Genomic DNA, 26,401 nt, shown 5'->3' on the forward strand with positions numbered 1-26,401 from the left:
TTAAAATTTTCTGACTTAAATCTGATTAGAGGAAAAAACTTATTTCCCTTTCAACAGAAACTTCAGGTCTGAGCTTTGTAGAGTTTATTGTTGCTAAAATGACCAGGTTTTTCAAAGAAAAATTGACACTATAGGAGTTTTAAAAATGACATATGAAAGCCTTACGTTATAAATTAAATCACCATCTCATATTCAGCTGCATTTTTTAAAATAATCCAACTATATATATTGAGTGTCTTGGTCACGTTGGTCCTGACTTATACTGTAGCTGTACTTTTGAATAACTGCATCTGTCCATGGTCATTGAGGATCTAGACCCCATCACTGCAGATGTGATGATATTTTTGTTATTCCTGTTTCTTTGCTTGGATTTATGTACATTTTTTTACCCTTCCAGCCTGCCTAACTACATTATAATTTTTTTGGTATCAGGGAATATATATAGGCTGTGATCATCCCCAGTGGTAAATACAGACCCTAGGCCTTCAATACATTCTTGTTCAAATGAATCTTATGGAGAATTCCAACCCATATAGGAGAATTCTCACTACTCAAGAATTTATCTCCAAATTTTCAGCATCATTTAAAAATGACAAATAAATTTTGACATGCAATTAGACTAGCAGAGTCACCCTAGTTACAACTGGTTCCTATCCACACCCCTTTTAGATATTTGAAGAAAATAAAGTATGTTAAAAGAACTCAAAATAAATTTTTAATTATGATGTTATGATTTATGATTATTGAATGCCTGCTAGCTTTTTTCCCTACTGTTTATTCTATATTTCACCATAGGATAATGCTAATATAAAATTACTAAAGGATTAATTCACTGTAGTCCTTATGATAAAGCATTTGGGGATCCCTAAAATTCGTCCGAGTTTTAAGTGGCTTATTTGTGTTGATTTGTTTTGAACTATAATATTTTATTTTATTTTATTTATTTATTTTTTTGTGAGACGGAGTCTCACTCTGTTGTGCAGGCTGGAGTACAATGGCACGATCTTGGCTCACTGCAACCTCCGCCTCCCAGGTTCAAGAGATTTTCCTGCCTCTGCCTCCCGAGTAGCTGGGATTACAGACATTTGCTATCATGCCTGGCTAATTGTTTTGTGCTATTAGTGGAGACGGGGTTTCACCATATTGGTCAGGCTGGTCTCGAACTCCTGACTTCAGGTGATCCACCCGCCTCAGCCTCCCAAAGTGCTGGGATTACAGGCGTAAGCCACTGCGCCCGGCGAACTGTAATATTTTAATACCATTTTTTACAGTTAGTAAAATATTAATCCATCACTTAATTAGCCGTTAAAATGTCTCATGCCCATTCCCTATCTCATTTATAAAAAGGGGCACTTGTATTGTCACTTCTACAGCACTTATCTGTCCCACACATTTTGACAACAGATTATTTTTCTTCTGGATTCTTCTCTAATAGTTTTATATTTATAAGCTTGTCTCTTGCACAACAGAATGAACTTCACAAGGGCATTGGCTTTTGTTCTGTCTCTTAGTGAATAATTGTCACTTAGGATTTATTGAAGCACAGTACCAAACACGTATTTGGTATCCCACTGATATCTGTTGGATTGAATAAGTTGAATATGACAACTTTGTTTTGCTTTATTTTATTGAATTTTTCAGGATTATTTGTATGCAATAAAATGCTCTTATCCGAAGTGTACAATGTGTTAACTTTTTGACAGCCATTAACCACTACTCAGATAAAGATATAGTATATCTTCATCATTTTCCAAAGTTCTTTTATGTCCTTTTTAGGTAGTAGTCTCCACTGTACCCCAGGTTACCACTTTTCTGACTTTTTATCCCTTAGAGTATTTTTACTTGGTCTAGAATTTCTTATAAATAGAAGCATATAGTATGTACTCTTGTCTGCCTTCTTTTGCTCAACATTTTAATATTCATGCATGTTATTCTATCTATCAGTAGTGTGATCTTTTTCAATCCCAGATAGTATTCTACATATGAATATATCACAAGATATTCCATTCTTTTGTTGATGGACATTTTGGATGTTCCCAGTTTGGGACTACTATGAATAAAACAGTTATGAATATCTGCTGCAAGTCTTGTTGTGGACATATGCACTCATTTCTTTAGGAGTAAAACTGCTGAATGATAGGTTAAGTATATGCACATATTCATTAGAAACTGCCAAGCTCTTCTTCAAAGTGATTGTCACATTTACACTGTTATCAATAATGCATGGAGGTTTCATTTGTGTCCACATTCCCACTAACACGCGTATTGTTATTCTTTTGACATTCATGATGCTTGTGGGTGTATAGTGCAATTGCACTGCCATTTAACAGGAGTTTTCTTGTTGATTGCTGATACCTAATTTTAAGAGAAGCACGTGTAAATTGTGCATTTTTCAAATATGTTTTTGTACAAAAAGCAGCAATTACTTTGTCTCCCTGTGCCTTTGCTATTCATGGATAAATGAGAATATTAGTAGTACTATCTTACACTTTGGCTCTGAAGAGTAAATGAGATAAATTTAGCACAGTGCCAGAAACATAGTAATCACTTAATATAAAATGTTAACTATTATTGTGAGTAAAGGCAATATATTGTTTTTTCATCATTGTTAGTATTATTGAGAGGCAGAATGGCATAGTATTTATTGCCTGTGTTCAAATCCTGGCTTTACCACTTACTAGCTAATGACTTTAGGCAAGTTACTTAATTTCCCTGTGTCTCAGTTTCCTCATCTATACAATGGGAATAATGCAGCGCCTATTTCATAAGGTTTTGTGATACTAAATGAGTCAATAGGTTTCTTGGCACATAATCAACAAGATACATGTGATGGCTGTTATTATTACTAACAGTGGTACTGTTAGTACTTTGTATCTTTCTTATATCTCTTTAAAGTAGCAATTTATTTAAATATTTTCATTTTAGCATATTGATAGATATTAATTTTAATCCAGCAATCCTGTTTACCTAAATATTCACCAAAATAAAAGATGAAACTTTTTTTTTAAGTGTAGGCAGTTCTTTTAGTATTGGGTTTGTGTCAGTTATCTCTTGGTGTGTCACAAACCCCAAAACTCAGTGGCCTAAATCATTGACCAGTAATTTGGTGTACAATTCTGGAGGTCAGCAGTTTTGACTGGGCTCTGCTGATGTTTCTCCTGGTCTTGAATGCACGGATGGTCAGCTCTGTTTCTAGCAGTTGAGTTGCTTCAGTTAGCGGAAGCATTTGAACCATACATCTCATCAGCCAGCCAGCTTTCCCTAGCTTGTTCTCATGGTGGCGAGACAGGCCAAACTGTACAGAGCAAAGAGCAGAAGCAAGGTCTCTGGAGGCCCAGCCTTAGCTCTTGTGCAGTGTTGCTTCCACCATGTTTTATTCCCAGTGTAAGTCATAAGGCCAGCCTAGATTTAGGGACCAGAGAAATAGACAACACCTATTGATGTGAGGAGCTGCCAAGTTACATTGCAAAAGAAAGGCAGAAGAGTTGTGACTTTTTTTTTTCCTGAAATCCTCACTCAAGAGCTTAAGAATAGGCTTTCTCTGGGTCGGGCACCGTGGCTCACTCCTGTAATCCCAACACTTTGGGAGGCCAAAGCTGGAGGATCTCTTGAGCTCTGAAGTTTGAGACCAGCCTGGACAACATGGCGAAACCCAGTCTCTGCAAAAACATACAAAAATTGCTGGGCATGGTGGCAGACACCTGTAATCCAAGCTACTCAACAGGCTGAGATGGGAGGATTGCTTGAGCCTGGGAGGCAGACGTTGTAGTGAGCCGAGATCATGCCACTGCACCACAGCCTTGGGGTGACGGAGTGAGACCTGTTTCAAAAACAACAACAAAAAAAGAATAGACTGTCTCTAATTCTTTCTGTGGAAGTTACTAAAGAACATTGAAGTTTGTTAGAAAAAAAAGAGGATATCACTGTAATATACCGTAATTTACAAGTAATAAGTATTTGAGTACTAACTGGAGGAGACCAAGCTTAAATGGTTATGCCTGGGAAGAATGATTTGTCTCAGGGTGCATAGATACAAATGTTACCAACCCACCATGACAAAGTTTAGGCAAATACAAAGAGCAACACTAACTTTGATATTGTATAGAACAAAAGGGCAGAAGAAGAGTAAAATGGTCCACAGATACTGCAGGTGACATGTAGTATACGCAACAGGTGTTTAGTTTATTTTATCACCGTTTGCCTTGAAAAATAAAAAAATCCTATAATTCCAATGAGGTAGAAAATTGGATTGTAACAGAAAACTCACCTTTCAGATGTTCTTGAAAGATCTTCAGTGTAGTATTCTAAAAGTTCTATGGAGTTATTTTAAACCATGTTATTTCTGTTTTCTTCTGAAAAGAACTGGGTGACATTGAAGAAGTCTGGATAGAGGAATGGAAACAATTTCAAAAAGTCTTTCTTCAGGCCTTTGATCATAGGCATTATTTTCATTTTGAATGAACTGGGGGATTCTGACTACTTAAGGAGTCTATTGTCAAAATGTGAATTTATTCTACAATATAAATTCAGTTTGAGTACTTTAAATGTCAACCACAATGTTTTTCAATCAGTTTATTACTGAGATTTTTCCAGATTTGATGTGTGGTATCAAATAACTTACATTATTTGCAACTATGAGAATGCACAGTAAGCTTCGTAATTTACATCAAAAAGGAACGCAGGAAAGATTTGGTTTTAGTTTTATTTTAAAATTTTCATCAGAAGGAAATCAAATCATCTGTATACATCATACTGTTGAATATTTCCAAATGATGTTAAACATTTTGATGCTTTAACAATTACATTAAAAATTACAGAATTAAGATTGTGTTAAGGGATTATGTTGTTGCTTTTGAAAACAGTGAGATAAGATAAATCAGATTCCGTCTCCTCAGTGCTGCCTATGCTGACCTGCCTATATGAAATAGCAAATCCCATACATCGTCTGTCTGATTTCACCCTGCCCATTTAGTCTCCAAGCATTTTAGAATTATAAAATACTGTATATTTTTCTTACTTGTTATTTTTATTTACTGTCTACCTACAAATAAATTTGAGCTTCGTGCAACCAGAGGTTTTTGGTTGTTATTGTTTTGGTTTGTTATTGTGTGTTTTGTTTGTTTGTTTTGTTTTTTGTTTTTTGTCTGAGACAGAGTCTCACTCTGTCACCCAAGCTGGAGTGAAGAGGCACAATCACAGCCTGCTGCAGCCTCCACCTCCTTGGGCTCAAGCAGTCCTCCCATCTGAGCCTCCTGAGTAGCTGGGACCACAGGCACATGCCACCACATATGGCTAATTCTTGTGTTTTTCGCTAGAGACAGGGTTTCAATATGTTGCCCAGGCTAGTGTCGAACTCCTGAGCTCAAGCATCCTGCCCGCCTTGGCCTCCCGAAGGATTGGGTTTTCAGGTGTGAGCCAGCGTGCCCAGTCATCTGTTATGTTAAGTGAAGAATACTTAGCAGCTGGAAGAGTGCTTGGCACAAAGTGAACACTAGGTAGATGTTAGTTGAATGAACAATTAGGTTGATAAATGCAGGAATTTAATTAAGAATGTAATTAGTAGCAAATCACCTTTAAAAATCTATCCCATTTTATGTTTAAAAATAGTTACAAATGTGTAATTTTAACTTCCTCCTTTAAGGTTCTTGTCATCTTGTCAGTCAAATTAAAATCTAGCCTTAGCTTTTTTCTTGAAATTTAACAGGCTTATTTTCACACCTGACTTTCGTTCCTGTAGTTGTAATTAATCAGAATTAGTATATTAATTTTTAAACACACACTACCTCATCTTTTGCTCTACTTATCTAATTATCTAATTAAACCTTGAATTTTCAGAAAATAGTTTCCCAATTGCATTCTGTGTATATAAAAAGGCCCTTGAAAAAAATGGAATTTGAAAATTTTGTTCTTCTCTCCCCCAACTCTTGCCTCTTTCTTAGTCCCTCCGTCCATATATCTCTACTTTTCTCTCATACAATTTAATAGAGAATGAATTTCCATCTTTGGTACATTCATATTAAAAATCTAATGCCATATATGTGGAGGAAAAATCATATAGCTACATTTCAACCAAAAAAGTATTGTGTATGAAATATATATTCTATAGTTTACTTAGTGAATATTATTCCTGAAGGCTACAGGTGACAGCAAAGAAATTACATGGCATGTATATGTAGATTAATCATGGAATGAACATTATTTTAAAATTAACCTGTTACGTGTATGGCCATAATAGTTTTTGTGAGGAGTAAATTAATGCATATATGGGAGAACGCTTTGTAATGTATGAAACACTTGGTATATGAGAATTTGTATTTAAATGATTAGTCATTAAAGCCTCTTGTTCATAAAATTTTGATAATCTTCTTATAGCCATCTCTTCAAAGTCATTTCTATTTTTGTCAAATTTCACCTGTCAGAGGGGGTTTTTAGCTTCTGACCTCAGTATTGTTTCAGTGGTTGAGATTAAACAGCATTCTGACTTGTACATAGACAAGTAACTGTGCTAATATCCAATGAAATTGAAAATGGACGGGAAATCTTCATATAGCTATGGAACAAATAAATGATAAGAGAATTAATCCAGCATTATTGTTCAGAAACTTAAAGACTTGAGAAGATTAACAAAACACATTATAAAATTTGGATTATTTATGAAGAGTTGCAACATTTGGGGAATGTTTTTATTAAATGAATCTTTTATTTTACTGGATGCTAATGAAAACAAACTCATATTATTATTTTTTATTTGGGGTACAAGTGTTTTTTGGTGACATGGATGAATTATATTGTTGTGAATTTTGAGATTGTGGCAGACCCGTCACCCGAGTAGTATACGTTGTAACTAATATGTAATTTTTTATCCCACACCCCCACTTCTTCTGAAACTTCAAAGTCCATTATATCACACTGTATGCCTTTCAAGCTCATATTATTGAAGACTTTTCCCTATAATTTTATATTATTTTTATGCCATAATCTGATGCTTAAGTTCTATTTTATTTATTAAGTATGTTTATTTTAGGGTTAACATTCATAATTATCATAAAAATCAGGTAAGTTATAGTAGATGTAGAAATTTAACATGTGTAGACAACAGAATATTTCATGAAATTTGTATTTAAAAAATTGATTTACATTATTAAATCATTTAAGTAGTTTTGAAATATGTGTTATATTCTCCTCAAAATAAATTGCATGAAAGTTTTAATAGGAATCTCCCACATACAGTACAATTATTTATCTAAAACATAATAGTAAATATGTTTATAAATTTTACTCAATTTTAAATATAAATGGCATTTACCACACTAAAATATGAATTTATCTTATTTTATTGCATCAAATTGTTTATCTGGGTCATATTTTATTTAGCTTTCCACTAATGACTACATGAAATAAATCAGTGAAGGTAAGTCCCATAACAGCTTATGATCAAAGTCAGTCTCTTCAGATGAAGATAATGAAGTGATTTCAAAAACTGACTCAGTTACTGAATAGTGGTATGCTTACTTGAGATAAATTATTTATAGGCCCTGCAAACAAGAGCAGAGTTATTTTACATTACTGAGAAATTTTGAACAAGAATGTTAGACAGAGTGAATTGAATAACTTTTGTAGGATTTAGCTCATTTTCTATAATCTCACGTGTTAACTTTTAAAAATCTATTTTTAATGATTTCAACTGGCAATTTAATAAATACATTTGCATAATGTCCTGAAAGTTCAGGGTAGATTTGTATGTGTAAAGTTCTCAAAATAGAGGGGAGAATTGTTGGGAAAGCTTTGCATGTTTTATCTTAAGCAATACTTTTTCCTTAAAAGCAAAGACATTGAAAATTACAGCCACAGGTGGATGTTTGTTTTGAGCCAAAATAGTTAACAATCTCATTTATGAGTCCTTGCTCTTTCCATTTAGCCCCCACAAAAGGGGTAAGTTTATTTACTCAGTGACCATCTTTTTTTTTTTTTGAGACAGAGTCTTGCTCTGTCGCCAGGCTAGAGTGCCGTGGGGCAGTCTTGGCTCACTGCAACCTCCGCCTCTAGGGTTCAAGCGATTTCCCTGCCTCAGCCTCTCCAGTAGCTGGAATTACAGGCGTGCACCACCATGCTGGCTAATTTTTTGTATTTTAGTAGAGATGGGGTTTCACCATGTTGGCCAGGATGGTCTCCATCTACTGAGCTCGTGACCCACCCACCTAGGCCTCCCAAAGTGCTGGGATTACAGATGTGAGCCACCGTTCCTGGCTGATCCTTCTTTATTTTTAATAAAATCTTGAATCAAAGAAACCTGGAAAATAGCATGAAGGCATGTCCATTTGGTGGCTTCCAAATAGGAACTTGATTTACCTGCAGGAAGTGACAGCTTAGTAAATGATCCTTTTGAAAACATTGCTGTTATTACTCTTTAAATCCAAATTTGTACTAAGCCATCCTTGCTATGTCCTTGACCCTTCTTTGAATCCATTGCAAACTGAAATATCTCAATCCTCCATATGTTCTGATACTGAACAATAGCTGTGCAATAATAATGATAAAATCTCAAACACATTACAGATGCACTGTTAGTATCCATTACTGTAGAAGAAAAAACTTTGTTAGAACACACTAATTACTTCTATGATGGGGAGGAAAACAAAAATCCATATTAATTTATATCATTATGGTCTGCATTATATCTGTTCATGATAATCTATCTTAACCATTTATTAAACTATGAATACATTTTTATAAATCTGGTTGACATTTAGGTATTTTATTAAACACAATAAATGCCAGAGGAAATTAAATTAAGAAAGCTTGTAATATGCTTTACTACTAGTTAAAAAAAATTTGTAGCTGTAAATGGTTCTGCTCTATATCAAGAATAAATCTCTTCCCAGACCACAGAATTCTTTTTCTTTTTCATACCAGAGGCCCTGAACTTTTTTGTTGATAGCTGGTTTTTAACAGCTTCACCGTATGTTTTATTCCTTTTGATTTGTAAGAAATTTGATTATCAGCCTTGAACAGAAATCATAATCACAGCAAAAGCAGGCAAGTAACTTGGAAATAATACAGAATCATTTGAACAGCAGTGTGAAGTCTGAGTTTAACTGACTCAGATGCCCACTCTAGTAGAGCACTCATCAGACTTCAGACTGAATCTACTTCGGACAGAGAAGTCTCCATAAGGTATTCAGACTGGCCTCCCCTGTCTTTAAAACAAATAAATAAACTCTAAGTAATATAATAATAACTGAATTTAAGTATTTCCACAGATTAGCAATTTACTTGAGAGAAGTCACCAATAATATCAAGCATATAGTCTGAAAGTCTGAAATTGATGAGAGGGATACAGTTGGAACCACTAGTTATTAATCATACGTGTGCATGTGCGTGTGCGCCTGTGTGTTGTGTACAATTCCATCTAAATTGGAACTGATCTTATATCTATTTATTTTTTTTTTGTGGCAGAAATTTTATGAGGTAGGCAGGGTAAAGGAAGGCACTATTAACTTTGACTTTATAAAACTTAGGATTGGGCTGGCACAGTGGCTCATACCTGTAATCCCAGCACTTTGGGAGGCTGAGGCGGGCGGATCACCTGAGTTCAGGAATTTGAGACCAGCCTGGCCAACATGGGGAAACCATGTCTCTACTAAAAATTCAAAAATTAGCCGGCATGGTGGTGCACACCTGTAATCTCAGCTACTCAGGAGGCTGAGGCAGGAGAATCACTTGAACCTAGGAGGCAGAGATTGCAGTGAGCCAAGATCGTGCCACTGCACTCCAGGCTGGGTGACAGAGCGAGACTCCATCTCAAAAAACAAACAAACAAACAGACACCTTAGAATTGTTTGTTTCTACATTGGTTATGTAATTTGAAACAAATATATGTTGTGGGATAATCCTAACGTGACCTAATTGGTATATATTAACTAAAGTCATTGAAATATTTAATTTTGAAATGCAATAATATTTTCTCAAGTTAATGCTCCCGCCTGAAAATCTGTGAGCCATATAGTAATAATTAACTTCTACCTCTACCTAGGTTTCCTCCACCTCCAACTGTTTTATCATTGGAAATGCATGAGAGACAAAGAGCTCACCATTTCTGCCCACTTTAGATGCTAAGGCGATATTGGTCACTTTGTCCCATATGGAAGGACATCTAATGATATGTTGTGACATCTCATCCATAAGTTTATTAGTCCATGTTATGTTTTATTTGTACCTAGCCATGCCAAGCACACTGTATGTGCTTCATTAATACTTGTGAATAAATATGTGAATGAAATTTCAAAAACCATGAGGTGCCCTTTTTTTGATTCAATATGTTTTGTATAATGGTGGAGTTACTCTGGAAGAAGCTGCTTAGTTTACCTATAACAGCTTATATTTATTGTGTGAGACATTGTCCTAAACAGTTTACATATATAATGATGATACAGTCTTCAAGAGTATGAAATATAGATATGTTAACATCTGTTTTCAGATAAGATGCTGGCACTTAGAAAAGTTAGGTGACTTTTCAATCATTCCAGATTTCCTAAGATATAGAGCCATGGCATAAATCTGTGCACTTGTTTTAAAATAATACAACTTTATTGAGATAAAATTTATATACCATACAGTTTACTTTTTTAAAGTGTACAACTTAGTATATTCAGAGTGAATAATAATTATACCAATTCATCACCACAATCAATTTTACAATGTTTTTATAACCCCTGCCCCCAAAATATTCCTTCCACTCTTTTCCCCTGTTCACTCCCCAACCCAGCTCCGGGCAACCACTAATCCACTTTCTGTCCAGACATTTCATTAAATGGAAGCAGGCAATATGTGGTTCTTTGTGACTGACTTCTTTCACTTCGTCTACTGGTTTTTAAGGTTCACCACGTTATAGCATATATCAATTTCTTTTTATTGCAGAAAAATATTACATTGAGTCGATATACCACATTTTATCTATTTATTCATTAGATGATGGATATTAATCAATGCTCATTTGACCACATTTGTCTGTTATCTCTCTTTCTCATGACTTTGGATTAAATCACTACTATAGCAGGTCTCTCATACCTTGCAATTTGAGCAGCTCCGTTGTTCAGCGCTGCTAGTTCTCTTTCAGCACTACCACGGAGGACAGCTCCAAGTTTATGGTTTCTGAGTCCCACAGGCACCTCTGATTCCGCCTAGCTGCGATCCTCAGAGAGGTGTAATAAAGCAAGCAAATCTGGGTAGGAGCACAGCGACTTTCCCTCTGCCTGCACTCTCAGCTTCCTCTACCTGAATCCTTAGCTCAATGTAACTCTAGAGTCGTACTACCAGTGTTGCAATAAAAGAGGGAAAGTATTTTCAGCAGGTATTTAGAGCTGACAGTATCTTTGGAATACTGTGTAAACGGTATATTTTGTGTCACAATAGATTATCACCTTTGGATTTTTCATTTTCAATAGGAATTAGATTATGGCATCTTTGGTTGAGTGTTATTTAGGTTTCCTGTAAATCTAGATTACATATAAGTAGGTAAGATGCACAGTGAAATTCAGTCCATCTATCTTTTGATGGGCTATTCAGAGTAGGAGTATTAAGGATCATTTGGTGAAATTACTTGTTCATTACATTGTAATGGGAAGTTAGAAGCCAATATGTAAGTAGATAATTTCTTTTACAATATATTTTCTTTTAAAGTTTAGATTTATATGCTTATTAACTTTATCCTTTATATCAAATTAAATTTGTTATTGAATGCCTTATGTAATAATCATGTAGCTTAGTTGTAATGCTCAATCTTCTGTTATAAAGTATATTTGTATAATTAAGAATGAAATTAATTACACAGTATAAACATCAGTGGAAAATATTAGTTGGATTATTAATCTACACAATTTACATTCTATGAAACATATTTAGGGCCAGATTCTGTTAGTACTTTTAAAAATTTTACATGATCCTTGACACTGATTATGATTAAAGATAGAGCAAAGGGAGGAAAGGGGTGTTATATCACTTATGAGGAAGACACTTAACATCTTTTCGCTTGAGTTCACAACATAATTTAGATGAAACACTGTTGGCCTTGGTAATTAGGAAAATAATAAAGGCAAAGAGTTGGCTTTATCACATTGTGTGAACTGACCCAACAGTAATGTGCCAGAAATACAACATATTCCCGGTATGTTTACTCAATAAAAGCAGATAAACAGAAGGCGCTTTCTCCAAGCCACATACATTACAATGGAGACATAAATTACAATGGAGCTTTTTCCATTGTAATTTATGTGTCCATTGTAATGTATGTGGCTTGGGACCATTGTCTTTGTAATAATCTGGTAAGATTGTATCTTTTGAAAACATCAAATGTGTTATTTTTTCAAAGTGATTTGGCCAATGGGGAAATTATACAGTTATTTATTTATTTATTCATAAGCCACTAATAAGGGTAAAACTGAGATTCTAAAATGATTAGAATAATAATGAGGGTGTTAAAAAGTTATTTTTCACTTCCTATGGCAAGTAGAATTCACTTATAGGTCCATTTCCCTAGTGCTGCTATGACCTTTATATTCATTTGATGCTCAGAGCTATCAATTGTTTTCAAATTTTGACACTTGAAAAATTGCTGTATGAATGATCATGTAGTTCCCACAATTATCGGTGCTAGAAATTTTTGATTCTACTCCGGCCTGGGTAGCTATCAGCCTAGCATGGCAGCAAGTAGCTTTCTCACCTATTAGAGAATGCACTCTGTTCAAAGAAAGGAGGCATGTTTGACAACTGAGAGGGTTAATTGTTCCTATAAATGAATTAATTGACAAGTATTTCACAACATACTTGTTTCAGGCAAGTCTCTGAGAATTATTTTATTTATTGTTTTTTTGGTTGATCATGACCTTTTAATGTATTTTTTTGCTTAATATTCTGAATCAACTTATTGCTGAATTTCTAAGCAATGTACTTTATTAGTTGCTAAATTTAACTTATCCTTTCTCATATACCAATGATATAGTTTCCAAATCTTAGATTCTTCTTGAATAGTACTTTCTCTTTATGTTGACCAATTCATATACTATACTTTGATGAAATTATTTTTGTGAATCTTTTTTTCTAAATGAGAAATTCATGTATGATAAACATAACCTTTTTAAAGGTATGCAGGTCAGTGGTTTATAGCATATTCTCAGATTGTGCAGCCATTATCATTATTAAATTCCATAATATTTTCAAAACCAAAGGAAACCCAGGACCCATTAGCAGCCACTCCATATTTACCTGTCCATCAAGTCCTAACAACCACTAATGTACACTCTGCCTGTATAGATTTGCCTATTCAATAAGTGTAACACAAATAGAATAATATTATATGTAGAGTTTTGTGTCTGGCTTCTTTCAGTTAGTATGATGTTTTAAAATTAATCCATGTTGTAGCATGTATCAGTACTTCATTTATTTTTGTGGCTGAATTACATCTGATTCTATGGATATACAACATTTTGTTTATTCATTCATCATTTGATGGACTTTGGGGTTGTTTCTATTTTTTATAATTATAAATAATGTTGCTTTGAATATTGTGTACAAGTTTTTGTGTGGAATATGCTTTTATTTTGCTTAGATGTCCTAGGAGTGGAATCGCTGGGTCATATGGTAAAGCTATGATGAACTTTTTGAAGAATGATAAATGAAACTATTTACCAAAGTGGTTGCATCATTTTACATTCTCAGCAACAATGCATGAGGGTTTTTATTTCTTCCCATTCTTGTCAACTCTATATGTTGCTAGATTTGTGGTTGCTTGTTTTTTAGATATAGTCATCTCAGTGAATCGGAAGTGTTTCTTATTGTGGATTTGATTTGCATGTCTCTAATTGCTAATGATTTGAGCATCTTTCATGTACTTGTTGGACAGTTGTATATCTTTGGATAAATGGCTATTCAAATTTTTGTCAATTTTTTAACTGGGTCTTTTTTCAATATTGAATTATAAGAGTTCTTGATATATTCTGGATATATTTTGGCTATGTAGTCTAAGTCGTCAGACATTGTTTTTTTTTTCAAGATGTTTCAGTTACTTGGAGCCTCTTGAATTTCCACAGGAATATAAAGACCATCTTTATAATTTCTGCAATACAACCACCTTAAACTTTTACAAGGATTACGTAGAATCTGTAAATCAATTTGGAGGTATTGCAATCTTAACACTAGTAAATCTTCCATTCCATGAACATGGGATGTCTTCCTATTTATTTAGGTCTTTTTAAAATTTCTTTCAATGATGTTTTCTAGTTTTCCATGTACACATCTTTAATATACTGATTTTATTAAATTTGTTCCTAAGTATTTTATTATTTTTGATGATATTTTAAATGAAATTATTTTTTAATTTCATGTTTGAATTGCTCATTACTAGTGTATAGAAATAAAACTGATATTTATATATTGAGCTTGTATCCTAGAATTTTGCTTGAACTTGTTTATTAGATCTAAAATTTTCTGTGGATTCCATAGGATTTTCTATGTAGAAGAAATTGAGATAGTTTTGTTCATTCCTTCCAATCTGGGCACATTTTATTTTATTTAGTTTTCCTAATTGTCCTAGTTAGGACCTCCACTACAATTGAATTGAAATAGCAAGGCCGGGCGCGGTGGCTCACTCCTGTAATCCGAGCACTTTGGGAGGCCGAGGCGGGCAGACCACAAGGTAAGGAGATCACGATCATCTTGGCTAACACAGTGAAACCCAGTATCTACTAAAAATACAAAAATTTAGCTGGGCTTGGTGGTGGGTGCCTGTAGTCCCAGCTACTTGGGAGGCTGGGGCAGGAGAATGGCGTGAACCTGGAAGGCGGAGGTTTCAGTGAGCTGAGATTGTGCCACTGCACTCCAGCCTGGGCGACAGAGTGAGACTCCATCTCAAAAAAAAAAAAAAAAAAAAAAATAGCAAGACAACCATTCTTGTCTTATTTTTGACCTTACAGGAAAAGCTTTCATCATTTACTGAAAAGTATGATATTAGCTGTGAGATGCCCTTTTTTGCAGGTGCCCTTTTTTAGGTTTAGGATCTTCCTTCCAAGGATTTTCCTTTCTAGATCCTTGAGGGTTTTTTTTATTATGGAGGAGTGTTGCATTTTTTAAATACTTTTTATGCATGTATAAAATGATCATGTGGCTTTTGTTCTTTATTGTATTAATATGGTGTGCTACATTGATTGCTTTTTATATGTTGAATTAATCTTGCTTTACTTGAATAATCCAAGTATGTTGTGGTCTATAATTCTTTTTATCTGTTGCTAGGTTTGGTTTCTTGAAAATTCTTGTGTCTATCTTCATAAGGAGTATTAATTTGTGGCTTTCTTATGATGTTCTTGTCTGGCTTGGGTATCACGGTAATAATCGGCTTATATAATGAGTCTGGAAGTGTTTCTTTGTCTTCTAGTTTTTGAAGAATTTCACTAAACTTTTTGTGGAATTTACTGGTGAAACCTTCTACTCATGGACTTTTTTATGAGAAATTTCATGATTACTAATTTATTCACTTTTCTTGATACAGGGTTATTCAGATTTTCTGTTTCTTCTTGAATAAAGTTCAGTAGTTTTTGTCTTTCTAGGAATTTTTCTATTTTTGTCTAAATTATCTAATTTGTTGATAACATAGTGGTTTATAGTAATTGCCTTATAATCATTTTTATTAAAATATCTGCAAATTCTGTTGTTATCCTCCCTTTTATTCTCGATTTTGGGATTTTGAGTTTTCTCAATTGTTTTATCAGTCTAGCTAAAGTTGTGTCAATTTTGTTTATATTTTCTAAGACCCAATTTTTGTTTCATTGATTTTTTTCTGTTGTTTTTTGTTTGCAATTCCCTTTATATTTTACTCCAGTCTTTATTATTTTCTCCCTTCTATTGCTCTTCTTTTCCAGGGTTTCAAGGTGGAAAGTTAAGTTATTGATTTTAAATTTTTATTCTTTTCATATACAGGCATTTAAAGCTATACATTTTCTTTGAAGCACAGCTTTAGCATCATCTTTTAAATTTTGGCATATTCTGTTATTTTCATGCATCTAAAAGTCTGAAAGTAATTTCCCTTTTGATTTTTTCCTTGACCCCTTGGTTATTTATGGATAAGTTATTTATTTTCCACATATTTACAAATTTCCCAAATTTGCTTTTAGTTTTGATTGCTAATTTAATTTTATTGTGGTCAGAGAAGGTTTTATGATTTTATTCCTTTTAAACTCATTGAAATTTGTTGTATCTCTTTTTATATTATTTATAAAACCTTTAATATTTCAATATCTCTAAAATATAGGAAAAATGTATATAAAATATAGCCTGTAGATACTATTATTATTATACTTTAAGTTTTAGGGTACATGTGCACAATGTGCAGGTTTGTTACATATGTATCCATGTGCCATGTTGGTGTGCTGCACCCATTAACTCATCATTTAGCATTAGGTATATCTCCTAATGCTGTCCCTCCCCCCTCTCCCCACCCCACAACAGTCCCTGGAGTGTGATGGTCCCCTTCTTGTGTCCATGTGTTCTCATTGTTCAATTCCCACCTATGAGTGAGAACATAGGGTGTTTGGCTTTTTGTCCTTGTGATAGTTTACTGAGAATGATGGTTTCCAGTTTCATCTATGTCCCTACAAAGGACATGAACTCATCATTTTTTATGGCTGCATAGTATTCCATGGTGTATATGTGCCACATTTTCTTAATCCAGTCTATCGTTGTTGGACATTTGGGTTGGTTCCAAGTCTTTGCTATTGTGAATAGTGCCGCAATAAACATACGTGTGCATGTGTCTTTATAGCAGCATGATTTATAGTCCTTTGGGTATATACCCAGTAATGGGATGGCTGGATCAAATGGTATTTCTAGTTCTAGATCCCTGAGGAATCACCACACTGACTTCCACAATGATTGAACTAGTTTACAGTCCCACCAACAGTGTAAAAGTGTTCCTATTTCTCCACATCCTCTCCAGCACCTGTTGTTTCCTGACTTTTTAATGATGGCCATTCTAACTGGTGTGAGATGGTATCTCATTGTGGTTTTGATTTGCATTTCTCTGATGGCCAGTGATGATGAGCTCTTATGTTTTTTGGCTGCATAAATGTCTTCTTTTGAGAAGTGTCTGTTCATGTCCTTTGCCCACTTTTTGATGGGGTTGTTTGTTTTTTTCTTGTAAATTTGTTTGAGTTCATTTTAGATTCTGGATATTAGCCCTTTGTCAGATGAGTAGGTTGCGAAAATTTTCTCCCATTCTGTAGGTTGCCTGTTTACTCGGTTGGTAGTTTCTTTTGCTGTGCAGAAGCTCTTTAGTTTAATTAGATCCCATTTGTCAATTTTGGCTTTTGTTGTCATTGCTTTTGGTGTTTTAGACATGAAGTCCTTGCCCATGCCTATGTCCTGAATGGTATTGCCTAGGTTTTCTTCTAGGGTTTTTATGGTTCTAGGTCTAAAATGTAAGTCTTTAATCCATCTTGAATTAATTTTTGTATGAGGTGTAAGGAAGGGATCCAGTTTCAGCTTTCTCCATATGGCTAGCCAGTTTTCCCAGCACCATTTGTTAAATAGGGAATCCCTTTCTCATTGCTTGTTTTTGTCAGGTTTGTCAAAGATCAGATTGTTGTAGATATGTGGCATTACTTCTGAGGGCTCTGTTCTGTTCCGTTGATCTATGTCTCTGTTTTGGTACCAGTACGATGCTGTTTTGGTTACTGTAGCCTTGTAGTATAGTTTGAAGTCAGGTAGTGTGATGCCTCCAGCTTTGTTCTTTTGGCTTAGGATTGACTTGGCGATGCGGGCTCTTTTTTGGTTCCATATGAACTTTAAAGTAGTTTTTTCCAATTTTGTGAAGAAAGTCATTGGTATCTTGATGGGGATGGCATTGAATCTATAAATTACCTTGGGCAGTATGGCCATTTTCACAATATTGATTCTTCCAACCCATGAGCATGGAATGTTATTCCATTTGTTTGTATCCTCTTTTATTTCATTGAGCAGTGGTCTGTAGTTCTCCTTGAAGAGGTCCTTCATGTCCCTTGTAAGTTGGAGTCCTAGGTATTTTGTTCTCTTTGAAGCAATTGTGAATGGGAGTTCACTCATGATTTGGCTCTCTGTTTGTCTGTGATTGGTGTACAAGAATGCTTGTGATTTTTGTACATTGATTTTGTATCCTGAGACTTTGCTGAAGTTGCTTATCAGCTTAAGGAGATTTTGGGCTGAGACAATGGGGTTTTCTAGATATACAATCATGTCATCTGCAAACAAACAGGGACAATTTGACTTCCTCTTTTCCTAATTGAATACCCTTTATTTCCTTCTCCTGCCTGATTGCCCTGGCCAGAACTTCCAACACTATGTTGAATAGGAGCGGTGAGAGAGGGCATCCCTGCCTTGTGCCAGTTTTCAAAGGGAATGCTTCTAGTTTTTGCCCATTCAGTATGATATTGGCTGTGGGTTTGTCATCAATAGCTCTTATGATTTTGAGATACGTCCCATCAATACCTAATTTATTGAGAGTTTTTAGCATGAATGGTTGTTGAATTTTGTCAAAGGCCTTTTCTGCATCTATTGAGATAATCATGTGGTTTTTGTCTTTGGTTCTGTTTATATGCTGGATTACATTTATTGATTTGCATATGTTGAACCAGCCTTGCATCCCCGGGATGAAGCCCACTTGATCATGGTGGATAAGCTTTTTGATGTGCTGCTGCATTCAGTTTGCTTGTATTTTATTGAGGATTTTTGCATCAATGTTCATCAAGGATATTGGTCCGAAATTCTCTTTTTTGGTTGTGTCTCTGCCAGACTTTGGTATCGGGATGATGCTGGCCTCATAAAATGTGTTAGGGAGTATTCCCTGTTTTTCTATTGATTGGAATAATTTCAGAAGGAATGGTACCAGCTCCTCCTTGTACCTCTGGTAGAATTCAGCTGTGAATCCATCAGGTCCTGGACTCTTTTTGGTTGGTAAGCTATTGATTATTGCCACAATTTCAGAACCTGTTATTGGTCTCTTCAGAGATTCAATTTCTTCCTGGTTTAGTCTTGGGAGGGTGTGTGTGTCGAGGAATTTATCCATTTCTTCTAGATTTTCTAGTTTATTTGCGTAGAGGTGTTTGTAGTATTCTCTGATGGTAGATTGTATTTCTATGGGATTGGTGGTGATGTCCCCTTTATCATTTTTTATTGCATCTATTTGATTCTTCTCTCTTTTCTTCTTTATTAGTCTTGCTAGCAGTCTATCAGTTTTGTTGATCTTTTCAAAAAACCAGCTCCTGGATTCATTAATTTTTTGAAGGGTTTTTTGTGTCTCTATTTCTTTCAGTTCTGCTCTGATCTTAGTTATTTCTAGCCTTCTGCTAGCTTTTGAATGTGTTTGCTCTTGCTTTTCTAGTTCTTTTAATTGTGATGTTAGGGTGTCAATTTTGGATCTTTCCTGCTTTCTCTTGTGGGCATTTAGTGCTCTAAATTTCCCTCTACACACTGCTTTGAATGTGTCCCAGAGATTCTGGTATGTTGTGTCTTTGTTCTCATTGGTTTCAAAGGACATCTTTATTTCTGCCTTCATTTCATTATGTACCCAGTAGTCATTCAGAAACAGGTTGTTCAGTTTCCATGTAGTTGAGCCATTTTGAGTGAGTTTCTTAATCCTGAGTTCTAGTTTGATTGCACTGTGGTCTGAGAGACAGATTGTTATAATTTCCGTTCTTTTACATTTGCTGAGGAGAGCTTTACTTCCAACTATGTGGCCAATTTTGGAATAGGTGTAGTGTGGTGCTGAAAAAAAAGTATATTCTGTTGATTTGGGGTGGAGAGTTCTGTAGATGTCTATTAGGTCTGCTTGGTGCAGAGCTGAGTTCAATTCCTGGGTATCCTTGTTAACTTTCTGTCTCGTCGATCTGTCTACTGTTGACAGTGGGGTGTTAAAATATCCCATTATTATTTTGTGGGGGTCTAAGTCTCTTTGTAGGTCACTCAGGACTTGCTTTATGAATCTGGGTGCTCCTGTATTGGGTACGTATATGTTTAGGATAGTTAGCTCTTCTTGTTGACTTGATCCCTTTACCCTTATGTAGTGGCCTTCTTTGTTTCTTTTGATCTTTGTTGGTTTAAAGTCTATTTTATCAGAGACTAGTATTGCAACCCCTGCCTTTTTTTGTTTTTCATTTGCTTGATAGATCTTCCTCCATCCCTTTATTTTGAGTCTATGTGTGTCTCTGCACGTGAGATGGGTTTCCTGAATACAGCACACCGATGGGTCTTGACTCCTTATCCAATTTGCCAGTCTGTGTCTTTTAATTGGAGCATTTAGCCCATTTACATTTAAAGTTAATTTTGTTATGTGTGAATTTGATCCCGTCGTTATGATGTTAGTTGGTTATTTTGCTCGTTAGTTGATGCAGTTTCTTCCTAGCCTCGATGGTCTTTACAATTTGGCATATTTTTGTAGTGGCTGGTGCGGGTTGTTCCTTTCCATGTTTAGTGCTTCCTTCAGGAGCTCTTGTAGGGCAGGCCTGGTGGTGATAAAATCTCTCAGCATTTGCTTTTCTGTAAAGTATTTTATTTCTCCTTCACTTATGAAGCTTAGTTTGGCTGGATATGAAATTCTGGGTTGAAAATTCTTTTCTTTAAGAATGTTGAATATCGGCCCCCACTCTCTTCTGGCTTGTAGAGTTTCTGCCGAGAGATCAGCTGTTAGTCTGATGGGCTTCCCTTTGTGGGTAACCCGACCTTTCTCTCTGGCCTTAACATTTTTTCCTTCATTTCAACTTTGGTGACTCTGACAATTATGTGTCTTGGAGTTGCTCTTCTCGAGGAGTATCTTTGTTGCATTCTCTGTATTTCCTGAATGTGAATGTTGGCCTGCCTTGCTAGATTGGGGAAGTTCTCCTGGATAATATTTTGCAGAGTGTTTTCTAACTTGGTTGCATTCTCCCTGTCACTTTCAGGTACACCAATCAGACGTAGGTTTGGTCTTTTCACATGGTCCCATATTTCTTGGAGGCTTTGTTCATTGTTTTTTATTCTTTTTTCTGTAAACTTCCCTTCTCGCTTCATTTCATTCATTTCGTCTTCCATCACTGATACCCTTTCTTCCAGTTGATCGCAACGGCTAGTGAGGCATCTGCATTCTTCACATAGTTATCGAAACTTGGCTTTCAGCTCTATCAGCTCCTTCAAGCACTTGTCTGCATTGGTTATTTTAGTTATACATTCATCTAATTTTTTTTTCGAAGTTTTTAACTTCTTTGCCATTAGTTTGAATTTCCTTCTGTAGCTTGGAGTAGTTTGATCGTCTGAAGCCTTCTTCTCTCAAGTCGTCAAAGTCATTCTCCGTCCAGCTTTGTTCCGTTGCTGGTGAGGAACTGCATTCCTTTGGAGGAGGAGAGGCGCTCTGCTTTTTAGAGTTTCCAGTTTTTCTGCTCTGTTTTCTCCCCATCTTTGTAGTTTTTTCTACTTTTGGTCTTTGATGATGATGGTGATGTACAGATGGGTTTTTGGTGTGGGTGTCCTTTCTGTTTGTTAGTTTTCCTTCTAACAGACAGGACCCTCAGCTGCAGGTCTGTTGGAGTTTGCTAGAGGTCCACTCCAGACCCTGTTTGGCTGGGTGTCAGCAGTGGTGGCTGCAGAACAGTGGATTTTTGTGAACGGCAAATTCAGCTGTCTGATCGTTCCTCTGGAAGTTTTGTCTCAGAGGAGTACCCGGCCGAGTGAGGTGTCAGTCTCTCCCTACTTGGGGGTGCCTCCCAGTTAGGCTGCTCGGGGTTCAGGGACCCACTTTAGGAGGCAGTCTGCCCGTTCTCAGATCTCCAGCTGCATGCTGGGAGGACCACTACTCTCTTCAAAGCTGTCAGACAGGGACATTTAAGTCTGCAGAGGTTACTGCTGTCTTTTTGTTTGTCTGTGCCCTGCCCCCAGAGGTGGAGCCTACAGTGGCAGGCAGGCCTCCTTGAGCTGTGATGGGCTGTACCCAGTTCGAGCTTCTTGGCTGCTTTGTTTACCTAAGCAAGCCTCGGCAATGGTGGGTGCCCCTCCCCCAGCCTTGCTGCTGCCTTGCAGTTTGATCTCAGGCTGCTGTGCTAGCAATCAGTGAGACTCTGTGGGTGTAGGACCCTCCGAGCCAGGTGCAGGACACAATCTCCTGGTGTGCCATTTTCCAAGCCCTTGGAAAAGTGCAGTATTAGGGTGGGAGTGACCCGATTTTCCAGGTGCTCTCTGTTACCCCTTTCTTTGACTAGGAAAGGTAACTCCCTGACCCCTTGCACTTCCCAAGTGAGGCAATGCCTCACCCTGCTTCGGCTCGCACAGGGTGCACTGCACAGATTGTCCTGCACCCACTGTTTGGCACTCCCTAGTGAGATGAACCTGGTTCCTCAGATGAAAATGCAGAAATCACCCATCTTCTGCATTGCTTACGCTGGGAGCTGTAGACCGAAGCTGTTCCTATTCGGCCATCTTGGCTCCACCTCAAGTCTGTAGATCTTTTACAGTCTAATTTGAAAAATTTTATCACTGCACTTAAGAAGAATGTGTATTCTACTGTTTGGAGTGGAGTGTTCTATACATGTTTGCTGGTCTAGTTTGTTTATGGTGTTAAATCTTCTGGATCCTTTTTGATCTTCTTTCTGATTTTCTTTCCACTATTTAAAGAAGGATATTGAAGCTTTTCAACTATTAGTGTTGAATTTTCTATTTCTTCTTTCATTTCTATCAGTTTCCCTTCCTCTATTTTGAGTCTTTGTTTCTTAGGTGCATGTAAGTTTATAGGTATTATTTTTCACGGGCAGATTGACCCTTTTCTCATTATAAAATCTGTTCATCTGTACTCAAATTTTTGGCTTAAAGTATTGAAGTGTGATATTAGTAATGCTGTTGCAGCTCTTTTTTTGGTCACTGTTTGCATATGTCCTTTTCTTTCTTTTAACTTGAAGCCTGTTTTTGTCTTTGAACCTAAAATATTTCAGTTGTAGACAATATATAGTTAGATCATGTGTTTTTTAAAAGCCAGTGTATAAATATCTACCTTTTAATTACAGTGTTTGATATATTTATATTTGCTATAATTACAAAGTAATATTGATGCCTGCGTTTCCTACTTGTTTTTTATATGACTTATTTCTCTTTTGTTTGCAACTCTTGTTTCTTCCCCATTTCCATCAACATCCCTGCAGTCCAGGCCTTCACATGGCAGGGAAATGACAGATATATTATACCCTGTTTAAGTAATTGTTGCCGTTTCAGAATGGAGTCCCAGTGATTCTTGGTCTTTTAATATATTAGTGGAAATCAGAATTTTTAAGTTTTTGGAACACTTCAATATTTTAATGTTGACAAGTAATAGAGTTTTTAAAAAAATACGTTAGACATAGTTTGTGGAACAAGAAGTTATGTCTAATGAGCACATGGAATCAAAGAGAAACCATTTGCCACCTCTGTTTTCCACATGTGGAAAGTCTCAGGACCAGCTCAATTCTGGCATGCTTGTTTTCATATATGTTGTTTACTCATACTTATGTAAATATTTTCTATCTGTAAAATAGTCGGAAATAGAAATAGTAGAAGCTTACTTGTATTAAACACTTTATGGTATGCTGGTTACGTTTATGTCCCTACCTCTTTTTATATCAAATTATTTTAGTTTTCGGGTGAAATATGTTCAAATTTTATCAGACTCCAATCAAATACTGCAGTAGTTTCTAAGTCTTAGAGCTGTTGGTACCAAATGGATGGATGGATGAATTTGTGTTCTCATGATTGACATTCCGATAAGGGGAAAGAGTATTACAGCAACAGTCAAATGACTTGGCTTTAGCCCTCAACTAATTTATTGGGTGCTTTTCAAGTTTCCTACTTTTATAAACTTCAGTTTTCTCTTCTATAAAATGAAAAGATCAGCCTTGATCATTTTAAAAGTCTCACAGGCTAACATTGGCTATGACTGACCCTGTGGAGCTATGGGATCTGTATGAGAAATTTTTCGCAGTCATCTCAGTCAGTACAGCATGTACAAGGGAGAATGGCTTTATTTCATGTCACAATGCAGAATGTCTGTTATTTGCTATCCCTAAAAGTGATGTCCTCTATGATTTACAAAGCCTATAGAGACATTTATGGCATAAGGGACAGCCTTCCCACTTTTTCACCTCAGCACATGCTGCCTCATCACACTTTCTCCTTGTTTTTAGTTTTATGCCGTCATCTGTAGGTAATGTTTGACCTAAAACATACACCATTACTTGTTCCCTTTTAAAAATGGCTTCACTTGTACCCCAATGGCATATCAAGCACCTGTGAGACTTCAGGTGTCGTTTGATAGTTTACCTAAAATTACCATGATTATCTGTGTACATGAAAGGCTTTTAACCCTCCACTACCTAAAACTCACTCGTTCTGTGCTCTCACTTGTTTTCTATTACAATACAGAAATAAAAGGATTGCATTTGAATAGTGAAAAATTGTCTTACTGCCAGTGCTTGAGTGCACAAATCTGGTTAACTCTCAAATGATAGCTATTCAACCTGTCTTTCAAAGCAGTAGATGTGTTTTGAAAATTTCACATTTGATTTATAAACAAAAAGACTCCCTTGACTTTATCTTCCTGTTTTCCAGACTTTTTTATTTTTAAAGAATGAAAAATAACAGCTAAGGAATGTGGCCTGGAATGAAAATATCCGAATCAGAAGCAGACAGAATAAAAACAAACCTACCTTTCCCCCTGAAATAACATTAATGTCTTATTGGATCTGACAAAATTCAATGAATTTCTAATTAAAGACTGTTTCCCCACTCCTGATTCAACCTGTCCTGCCTAGCAATAGCTGCAAGAATGAGTCATAGTCTCTTCAGAAAGTAAAGCATTGCAGATGGAGTTAGTGATGAATTTTTCCCCCTTGATTTGAAATACTCTTGCCTCTGTCTTTCTGTCAACCCTGGAATAGTACTTTGATTTGTAATTTTATATTGATTTTAATTTGCTTCATTATTTTTCTTGTAGCCATTAAAAATATATCAAACAGAATCATACTTGACAAGAAGCATAAAGAAACCTTCCACTGATACTGAAACTGTTGGGTTTTCTTTCTACTGAGGCTTTTAATGATTCTTTGCCAATCTACTTTTTAATCATCTGAAGTAAGAGTAGTATAAAGCATGTTGCTTGAAGCATTCTTGACAGAGAATGCAGCTGTGCACCTGTGAGAACAAATAACTGATGTTCCTTTTGGTCACTCAGCAGGAATAGCATTTCAGTAGGTGTCTTCAGTGATCTGGCATGCTAAGAGTAGTTTGTAGTGTGCATTTAATCTACTGTCTGTACAGGTAGCTCATTATGTCAAGGAAAGGCTTATGCACATTTATAATACTTTGTAAACTGTATGATTCGATCATTATTTAGAAAATTGCTTGTATGGCAAATGGTTGAATAGAAACATGTTTTCCAAGCAATTACATTTCCTTCTTGAAACTCTCTGTCCTTCATTTAAAGACAAACAGAACTTCTTAGGTAACGCTTAGATATTTTCCTGAGTTATAGAATTTTGGAGGATTCTTAAGGATGTGTGTCTGACATATTGTAAGCACTTAATAAATATTTATTAAATGGATGAATGAAAACTAATTAAGAAAAAAAGTGAGAGTTTTTTTTTATATGAGGAAACTTTTTTTTTAAGATAAAAATGGCACTTTGGGAGGTTAAGGCGGCAGGATCACTGAGCCCAGGAGTTCGACACCAGCCTGGGCAACATAGTGGGACCTTGTCTCTACAAAAAATACAGAAATTAGCCAGGTATAGTGGTGCACAGCTTGGGAGGCCAAACATATTGCTACAACCAATGGAATACCAGTGGAAAGAACATGAATCACAACAGGATGGCAGGTTTTAAAACCAGTTGCTAGGTCTCCTTTTATTAATGTTGTGGAGATTTCAGAAATGTTTATTAATATTAAATACTTTTCATCCTCCTGAATAATTAGGGCAATCAAACACTGCCAACCAACATTTGACATAGAGCATAAAAGTCAAGTAAATTGCATTGATTTTTGCTGTTAATATTGGACTATCACTAAACAAATCTTGCTGGTGTAAACTTCTTAGTCATTGGCCAGTTTGTTACAAGATCTATGAAAAATTCTTATCCCAGTGAGCCAGGAGAACCTTCTCCCAGGAGATCCTGAAATCTAAAGTAGAACACATGCCTCTCTATGTGACACCCATTGTGACACAGATGGTCTGGTCCTTTCCAATAATAAAAAAAATGGTGCTTTTTGGAATACTTGTGCATTTTAAACTACGAATCACATTATGAGTATAAAGAACACCGTTTTTGAAAAAAAAAAAAAGACTATTTTTTTTCCAAATGTTGGAGAAACCAGTGTTTCCAGTTGATTGACCTAAGAC

The 26,401-nt window shown here is 35.8% G+C and overlaps 1 protein-coding gene across 2 annotated transcripts in view; it reads left to right on the forward strand.

Moving 5' to 3' along the window:
- The window catches only part of CNTN4 (contactin 4), a 991,759-nt gene that overhangs the window by 193,104 nt on the left and 772,254 nt on the right, over positions 1-26,401 (forward strand). The window lies entirely within an intron of this gene.

This window comes from Hylobates moloch, unplaced genomic scaffold (assembly GCF_009828535.3).
Source record: "Hylobates moloch isolate HMO894 unplaced genomic scaffold, HMol_V3 SCAFFOLD_4, whole genome shotgun sequence".
In the NCBI taxonomy this organism is placed as follows: domain Eukaryota; kingdom Metazoa; phylum Chordata; class Mammalia; order Primates; family Hylobatidae; genus Hylobates; species Hylobates moloch.